Raw genomic sequence first — 9,011 nt, 5'->3', positions numbered from 1 at the left:
AGCGCCAAGTGAGTCGCCAAGAGAAAATATAAGTTCAGGATCAGAAAGCGATAACGAGCCACCACAAAGTTCCAGAGCAAGAAAACTTACAGATCCAAAAATGAAAATTATTGGATAAGAAATTGATAATCAGGAAAAATTTCAAATTGAAATGTTAAGGCTCTTAAAAGAAAGCAACGAAATTATTTATGGCACACAGTTTTTGACAGGCACAAATCACTTTTCAAACACTTCCCAAAATATGAGAACGAGAGTGCCTTTGTCGAAATACGGAAACCAAAACGGCCTCGTCAAGGGTTCGATATCGAATTAGAGTATCGTACCGACGATTGTCGACCATCGAATTACGGAAACCCACCCCCGTATTTTCTTTTTTAATTTAATTGGTTTTTATAAATTTTTTGCATGGAAATGTAGTTAAGACCCAATTCGTAGACAAACCTTTTGTTCGTTCCAACAAGAGGCATCATAATTTCAACGGCAAAGTGCATATGTATGAAGTATGTGTAGATCGACTCAGCAAGAGTTTAGTTATTAGGTCCATTGTAAAGGTTTACAAATGATTAGGTCAATCCATAACACCTCCAAAATAGGAACCGAAGCAACTGCTATACATAGTTATGTGGCATATTTTTTACAATACACTAACAAAATACACGGATATTTATTTCTGACGTCAAGGCAAATAAACACGCAACATCAAAAACCGTAGTTTTTTTTCAATATTGAATAGCAAACCAACAACTGTCAAAACAAACCAAAATATGCAAACAAAAATTGAAAAAGTGGTTCTCGATTCGTAGCTTTCATATTCAGCTATATCAACGTTTCCAACATCAAATATGAAGCAGACAAAAAAATATTTTTCATGGTAATTTTGAAAGCTTAAAAGCCGTAGGTAAAATAAAACACAATTTCATTGGTTTTTAATTTGTCGATATTTCGGCTTCAATATGAAGCCATCTTCAGGAAGATGTGATAATCCTTGATTGACGACAAATTAAAAGTCAATGCAATTTTAAAAATTGTGTTTTTTTATAAAATTAATACAAAATATTTTTTATGTTTACTAAAAGAAAAAAAGTTTTTCTTTTCTTGTTTATTTATTATTTTAATAAAGAACAAAATAATTTATTCGTCACTCAAATAAAATTTCTTTAAATAAAAAAAAAAATATCTGTATTAGTAAATTTTTTGCCAACTGTATACATAGAATATCTACATCTAACAAATTTGTGGATTTTTTAAAAGTAATTCATAGTTAATTAAACTAAATAAACTTGATGGGCATGGATGGATTGCTCTCAGTAGTACATCCATATTTTGAAGAATTTATTAATACAACTTAATAAACTTGGTGGGCATGGATGGATTGCTCTCAGTAATGCATCCATTTTTTTTAGAATTCATCAGTGCTGAAGATCTGTGATTGTCTTTCTTTTCAGGCGCGTGAAATTAGTTGGTCTTGCTGAAAGGGCTAGAATGAATGGTTTGGGGTGAGTTAGAAGCTTCGTGTTCTATGAAACAGCATACTTTTTGATTTCTTCGGCTATTGTTGGAACCTTTAGATCCCGGTGTAGCTGGTTGTTAGTCATATAGTAGGGTGCGTTTACAATCATTCTAAGGGTTTTCGATTGGAATCTTTGGAGAATTTCTATGTTTGAGTTTACTACAGTTCCCCACATTTGTATTCCATATGTCCAAATGGGTTTTATGATGGCTGAGTAAAGCAGGACTTTGCTATCAACTGATAATTGTGAATTTCGGTTCATAAGCCAATACAGATTTCTTAGTTTGATACCAAGGGTTTTTCTTTTGTTGAATATGTGGGTCCTCCAGGTTAATTTTCTGTCGAGGTGCATACCAAGGTACTTTGTTTCGTCGCTTTGTGGTATATTAATATCGTTGAGTTTAACGGGTGGGCAAGTGTTACGTCTCGTGGTAAACGTCACTTGAACGGATTTTGATTCATTGGGTTTGATCCTCCATTCTTTCAGCCAATGGGTAATTTTATTTAAACTTCCTCGGAGCTTGAATGAAGCCACGCTAGGGTTAGGGTCAACGGCCCGAACCGCAGTATCATCAGCAAACGTGCCCATAGTGACGCCTTCTGCTATTGGGAGGTAATACGTGTAAAGTAGATAGAGTATTGAGCCCATTACACTGCCTTGCGGGATGCCTGCTAAGCACTTATAAAGGGCAGTCTGCTCCACACCTTGTTTTACAAAGAAAAAACGATATTTTAGATATGATGGTATAAATAAGAAGTAGTTTATAGGGAGGGTGTATTTTACTTTATAGAGTAGTCCGTCATGTCATACGCGATCAAAAGCTTGTGAAATATCTAGAAAAGCAGCTGTGCAGTATTTTTTCTTCTCAAAAGCGTCGTATATTTGCTCGGTGAGTCTGCAGATACGTAAGGAATATACTCCCCATGACACAGGAAGACGAGCTTACCTTGAGAGTATCCACAGAGCTTACGTAGAGCGTTTCGGTGAGATAAAATATACTGAAAGTGAGGTAAAATGCATGAGTAGTGGAAAAATGGGTTATAGTGTGTAGGTTGATCTTCACAAGAAACTATTTCAATACTTAGGCTGTGTGCGAGTTTGCCTAAATTACTACCTAAATACAGAAAAAACCTAAATCACTGGAAACTGTCGACAAGGCAGTGCAAAAGAAAAAATTTAGAATTTTTTTGAGCATACTTTTCAACTTAAATTTATATGTCAAATTTCAAAAGAAACAATTTTTCATTTTTCGTTTTGTTTTGTTTTTAAAATTTTGTATGCAAATAAAAAATGTTTGTCCATTCATTAAAAGTACCAGATATATCAGAGGACGAGGATTCATGCTGCAGTTAATGTCCGATCGTTTGTTGAAGATGAAGAAGTGGTGGTCTCGAATGGATTCGTGCTGATATGAGCGGCACAAGAATCAAATTATTATTATCAAATATGGATCGCAATCTGCACATACATATTTGGCAGAAGTGTATACTAATTGGTCCAATTGGCTTTCATTCAACAAAAGCGATGGTTATTGGTGGCATGTATAATCGTAGTTAGATCCACTTCAAAAGTTGGCAAACGTCCCTGTCCCTGGAATCTGCTCCACGCCACGACGGTAGGCAAAAACACCCATATAAGCCGGAGCGAATGCCTTTGTCTTGATATCCAGTAAGACTAACCGTAGATCTCCCTTGACCGCTGGCCTGTCTAAGTATGCAAAACCACTGCAAACACAATAAAGTTAAATATTTGAAATTTTTCCCCGCATAAACAAACAATTTATATCGTCAAATAAACTCGCACAGTTTTGACAATTTTTTCCTAAATTCTTGCAGTGCTGGAAAGTTCCAGTGGAATATTAGTTTAGGTACCTAAAATTTAGGCGAACTCGCACCCAGCCTTAATAGATTTATACTAAAATATCTCTATCAGAGAGTAAACAACCCGATTAGTGCGTAAAACATCCACTCCTTCAACGTAATTAAAAACAGTGCATGGGGTCAACCACCCGCTTGCCCGGTAGCGACATCATTGTTATTCGCTCGAATAAAAACAAGTAAAACCTTCTCAGCGCCAACCAAAGAGCTGTCGGTGGTTTCTGCTTCCATTACACCAACATCTGTATCTTTCAATGCTTTGCTTTAGTTGCGCGCGTCTACCAGCTGACAGCACGTTCGTCAGAACAATTTAGTAGTTCTCGCTTCACGTGAAATCAGTCTCTCCCAAATTGCGTTCCGTTTATAATAGAATTTAATTCATTGCTTTTTTCAATTTGCGATCGTTTAGTTTAGTTAATATAGCAAACTTTTCAGAATTTATGCAATTTTATCGGAATTACGTGATTTACATTTTTCCCAACGTTTTTATAAAAACATAAACAAATAATAACAAAAGATATTTATTAGTTTTAACAAACAGGCTGTGAAAAAGTTTGTGGTTAGCAGATAGAAGATAGCGTAAAAGTGTAAAAGATACATTGCTAGTATTCTATAGAAATTTAGATTTGAGGTAAGTTGTAAATAAAGCTGTGATTCCCATGACAGCGATCTTATTACATTTAAGCCACGTCAATTACGTTTAAGCCGAGGTAGATCGCGAACTGAGCTTGTGGTTTGCAAGCTTAATTGCCTGGAAACGCTTTAGTTGTGTTTGTATGGATGCAAATGTGTACGTGGATAGTGCTGCGCGATTAATCGTTAATATAAATACCAATTTGTATTGATGTGTTAACAAATAACTTTGCTTACCTTTTAAGCATGAAATTTGCAAATTGTAAGCTTGTATTGTAAACTGTGAGGTGGAGTTAATATATACATATGTAAGGGAGATACTCAGTAAGTGACATACTAAACCAGAAAAACAAAAACACCGGAAACTGTTTTTGTTTTTTTTTTTTTTAACAAAGAGAGGGGGAGACCTACGCACAGTTGCATTTTTGCTTGGTTTAGACGGGAAAAAGTAAAAATTTAACTAACTGATATACGAATACTAAAACATATGTACCAGTAGGGTACTTAAATATTAAATGGGAATATTTACATGAATGCTTATAACTTTTGTATTAGTCCATCGCTTTTGTTGAATGAAAGCCTATTTTTTTTGTAATAAAACAGAGCTTAGAGGGGAAAAAACAAATATGCAAAAAAAAAAAAAAATAAAAAGTTTTCGAGGTTCTTCCTCGCAAAGTACAAATTTTTTTTTATATTTTTACAAAAAAAATGGAAAAAATCCCTAATGATAGTTCGTTATCTTTGAATCTGCAGGGCCTAGCAAAAAGTGTTGTATGCGCAGTTTATAGAAAATTTTATTACCTTTTAAAAGCTTCAAACCGTTTTCGAATTGCTCAATTCGTTCTTGAGATATATATGACTAAGTGGACCCAATTTTTTTTTTTTCATAATGGCGTCTCTGGTTGTTGTTGTTGTTGTTGTTGTAGCAATGCTCGCCCCACCTAATAGCCGCGACCGATCACAAATTGTCATCAATATCCTCTAACGGGAGTCCAAGGAAACTTGCCGTTTCAACAGGGGTGGACCATAAGGAAAGGGGTGTTAGAGGCGTTGGTTCCACATTACAATTAAAGAGATGGTTGGTGTCATGTGGGGAGATATTGCAAGCGGGGCATACATTTTGTATGTCGGGGTTGATTCTGGATAGGTAAGAGTTTAACCTGTTACAGTATCCAGAACGAAGTTGAGCAAGAGTGACACGCGTTTCCCTGGGGAGTATGCGTTCCTCTTCTGCGAGTTCTGGATATTTTTCTTCAAGTACTGGATTCACCGGGCAATTCCCGACATAAAGGTCCGACGCCTGTCTATGGAGTTCACCAAGGACCTGTTTGTGTTTTTTCGCTTCATACGGCTGGGTTCTCAGGTGCCGTATTTCCTCAAAATGCTCACGGAGATGACTCCTTAGGCCCCTAGGCGGTGCTGGTTCGTCAATCAGATGTCTGTTGGGATGCCCAGGTTTCTGGGTATTCAACAGAAACTGTTTGGTCAGCATCTCATTTCTCTCCCTGATGGGGAGTATTCTCGCCTCATTATGCAGATGGTGTTCTGGGGGCATAAGAAGACAGCCCGTGGCGATTCTGAGAGCAGTATTTTGGCAGGCCTGTAGTTTCTTCGAGTGGGTGGTTTTTAGGCTTGGCGACCATATGGGTGACGCGTAGCACGTAATCGGCTGGCTAATTGCTTTGTATGTGGTCAAGAGCGTTTCTTTATCTTTTCCCCAGGTACTGCCAGCAAGGGATTTGAGGATTTTATTACGGCTCTGAATTCTTGGAACAATTGCGGTTGCGTGCGCACCAAAATGTAGATCCTGATCAAACGTCACACCCAAGATTTTGGGGTGTAGGACAGTCGGTAGCGTAGTGCCATCGACGTGGATGTTCAATATGGTCGACATTTGGGGCGTCCATGTTGTAAATAAGGTCGCGGAAGATTTAGTCGGTGACAATGCCAGGTTTCGCGAGGCGAAAAAACTGGAGAGATCAGGGAGATAGCCGTCTCTGGTGCATTTTGGCTGTAAACCAGTGTTATTGTTCTTCATTGCATAATCTGCTGTCAAGCTGTGAGTTGTTGATGACGCGCTACGTAGAGCAATTTACAGAAGTGAAATAACGCGTGATTTAAAATTAAATAAAGCTTTGTGGTGAAACAAAAGCTAAAATATTTTTTAGTTATTTAAAATCTACGCGTAATTATTTAATTTTGCAAGTGTTTAAAGTTTTTTGGTTGAGTATTTTTTACGAAATTATGAGTATTTTAATGTGTATTATTTTTGTTCTGAAAATATATAAAACCGTGAAAGGAAAAGCCTGCCAAAAGTTTGAACCACGCTGAACCATAATAATTTTTGTATTTTACAATAACTCAGTAATATTACATACTAGCAGACCCGGCAGACGTTGTTCTGCCCTAAATTTGGTCTATCTGCATACGTTTTAATAAGCTTATTCCGTCTAACTCTGCCCTCGCCCCCCTTACTTTTTCCTAATCTTTGTATTCACACCTCCCTCCGTATTTTTCGCTTCATCTATCTCCATCTTCCTCTCATTCTATTTCTTTCTCAGTCTCCTTCTCCTTCTCTCTTTTCTCCTCTCTCAAGTTTTTCTCATTCTTCTTCATATCTTATTGACAGTCCCAGAGGGTGGTATGTATTTTGTTCCAGTCCCATTCTGAGTCTCAGTCCCAGTCCCACTCCGAGTCTCAGTCTCAGTCTCAGTCCCAGTCCTAGTCCTAATCCCAGTTCCAGTACCATGCGTTTGATAGGCATATTTTATAAACGGATTTTACTATTGCCCCTCTTCACATTTTGTGTGAAATCTCCGAAATAATTTGAGATATTGAAATAGATTTCACATCACAATGTAGTACTAATTTCTACCTTTCGCTTGACACCCATGTTGGAAAAACTAATTTTGGGTCACATTTGGGTAAATAACTCTGGAACCGGATAAGATATCCTGATGAAAGATGTCTTAAATTTTAGGATAGACGTCTAATAATATAATAGTGAAGGTCATTCAATTCAATGGAGCAGTTTTTGTGTGTGGTGGGCATATTGAAAAAAAAAAAAAAACATTTTGGTTACCCTTGGTTCACATTTTGGGCAATAACTCGGGAACTGGGTGAGACATCCAAATGAAGGTTATCCTAAGTTTTAAGTTAGATGTCATGTGATAGAATGGTGAAGTTTCATGCAATTCTAACCAGTAGTTTTAACGTGATGTACGGACATACAGACAGACAGACAGACAAAAATTCTAAAAATTGTAGATTTGGGTTCCGTTGGTCCAACAACGACCTCTCCTCTAAGTTTTTCTGGAATATCTTCAATGTACAGACATCAACCTGTTACAATTTTATTATATGTAGAGATAATTCAAATGATTCTTCATCCCCGTAGGTCCTCGTTTTGATATAATGACGATAACAAAGAGGGATTGCAGAACGTGGCCAAAAGTAGAATGTGGGTTGCAGAACGTGGCCAAAAGCAAAAGGATAAAGCCGTTTTAGACCACGTGTGTACTGTTTTAGAGGAGGAATAAATAGAGACGAGGGATTGTATGATGAATGCTGCAGTAAAGTTAGCATTTTTTTTATCAAAGCTTCATATGAGATGGAATTACACCAAAGTTAATTTTCTGGGAAAGTTTGCTTCATGGCTTGAAGAAAATAAGAAATTAAAATATAGGTATGTTCAATTGTGAACAAAAGAACGAGATAAGGCTATAAGAAAGTTTTTGTTTGGTGTAAATTCGAAATTTTGGGAGGGGGTCCTACCCCCAAACCCTCTACCCCCTTCGCCTATCCTCACTGAAGGGGGGTAAGGCATTCAAACATCTAAACTTGGTTTAAATAAAATATATTAATTTTTCGCGTCTAAATCATGTAAAAATGCCACTGTGCTACGCTGACTTGGTAATGGTGGAGGAAGAATTAATCTCTGTTGGTGCTCTTGATAAACGCGAAACATAACTTGCGAAGTTTATAATAACGATGAGAATACTTATGGCTAATAGTTTATATCTAAGTTGCCGTGCTCTTTAACCGATCCCGTCCATTTTCACTAGAAATATTTCCTGCTATAGGTAAAATTTGTGTACCCAATTTATTACGATCCGTTAATTTTTCTTCGAGTTATGGCTCCCGAAACACAAAAAATTCCTAGTCATAAAAGGGGCGGTGCCACGCCCATTTTTTGAAATTTGAAGTTTTTCCTACTTATTGTTATAAATCCACATGGGATATTAAATACCATTGATATAAAGCTCTTTTTTGCTAAGATATAGATTATTTTATTCGTCCACGCCCCTTTTAAAAATCTTTTATATAAAAGTGGTCGTGGTCCTTAACTGCTTTCGTTAATTTTTCTTCAAAGCATTCCTTGTAGTAAAGGCAACCTCTGCCGAATTTTGTTACGATAGGTTTAACGATTTTTAATTTATGATTAATAATATTTGTAAAATTGATTTCATCACAAGTGGGCGGTGCCACGCCCATTAAAAATTTTTTTTAAAATTTTTATCAAGAGTCTCAATATCAGTCCACACGTCAAATTTCAATATTCTAGGTGTATTATTTACTAAATAATCAGGTTTTTTGTGTTTTCCAAAATGTTATATATATAACGTGGCGTGGCTATAATCCGATTTCGCCCATTTTCAATGCCAATTTATTCTGGGTCTAGATAAGCTCGTGTACCAAATTTGGTGAAGATATCTCAATATTTACTCAAATTATCGTGTTAACGGACATACGGACGGACGGACATGGCTCAATCAATTTTCTTTTTTCGATACTGATGATTTTGATATATGGAAATCTATATCTATCTCGATTCCTTTTTACCTGTACTACCAACCGTTATCCAATCCAAAGTTAATATACTCTGTGTGCAAAGCACGCTGAGTATAAAACACTCTTCACCGCAACAACCACCGCCACTGTGTAGATGACGGTAAATCTTTCGAAGAACTTTTATTTCGAAAACTCTTAA

General features: G+C 36.6%; 1 protein-coding gene and 1 long non-coding RNA gene across 3 annotated transcripts in view; one reads left to right on the top strand and one right to left on the bottom strand.

Annotated features, from left to right (window-relative positions):
• Positions 1-1,085: 1,085 nt before the first annotated feature.
• LOC137252838 (uncharacterized) lies at positions 1,086-4,356 on the bottom strand. Of its 2 annotated transcripts, none has more exons than XR_010953671.1 (3): positions 4,259-4,356; positions 2,295-2,509; positions 1,086-2,215 (listed from the first exon to the last, which is right to left on the bottom strand). It is a non-coding gene; the product is annotated as an uncharacterized lncRNA (long non-coding RNA). The 2 variants fall into 2 exon arrangements; XR_010953670.1 differs by having other exon boundaries at positions 2,295-4,192; positions 4,259-4,325.
• Positions 3,666-9,011, top strand: part of LOC137252837 (plasma membrane ascorbate-dependent reductase CYBRD1) — an 84,929-nt gene continuing 79,583 nt past the window's right edge. The window contains exon 1 of the mRNA XM_067788929.1: positions 3,666-4,019. The gene's annotated coding sequence lies outside the window, so the exon portion shown is untranslated. The remainder of the gene's footprint in view (positions 4,020-9,011) is intronic.

This window comes from Eurosta solidaginis, chromosome 5, assembly GCF_040869045.1.
Source record: "Eurosta solidaginis isolate ZX-2024a chromosome 5, ASM4086904v1, whole genome shotgun sequence".
Classification (NCBI taxonomy): domain Eukaryota; kingdom Metazoa; phylum Arthropoda; class Insecta; order Diptera; family Tephritidae; genus Eurosta; species Eurosta solidaginis.
Note: the sequence above shows the minus strand (reverse complement) of the source record. Positions and strands in the feature narration are given on the sequence as shown.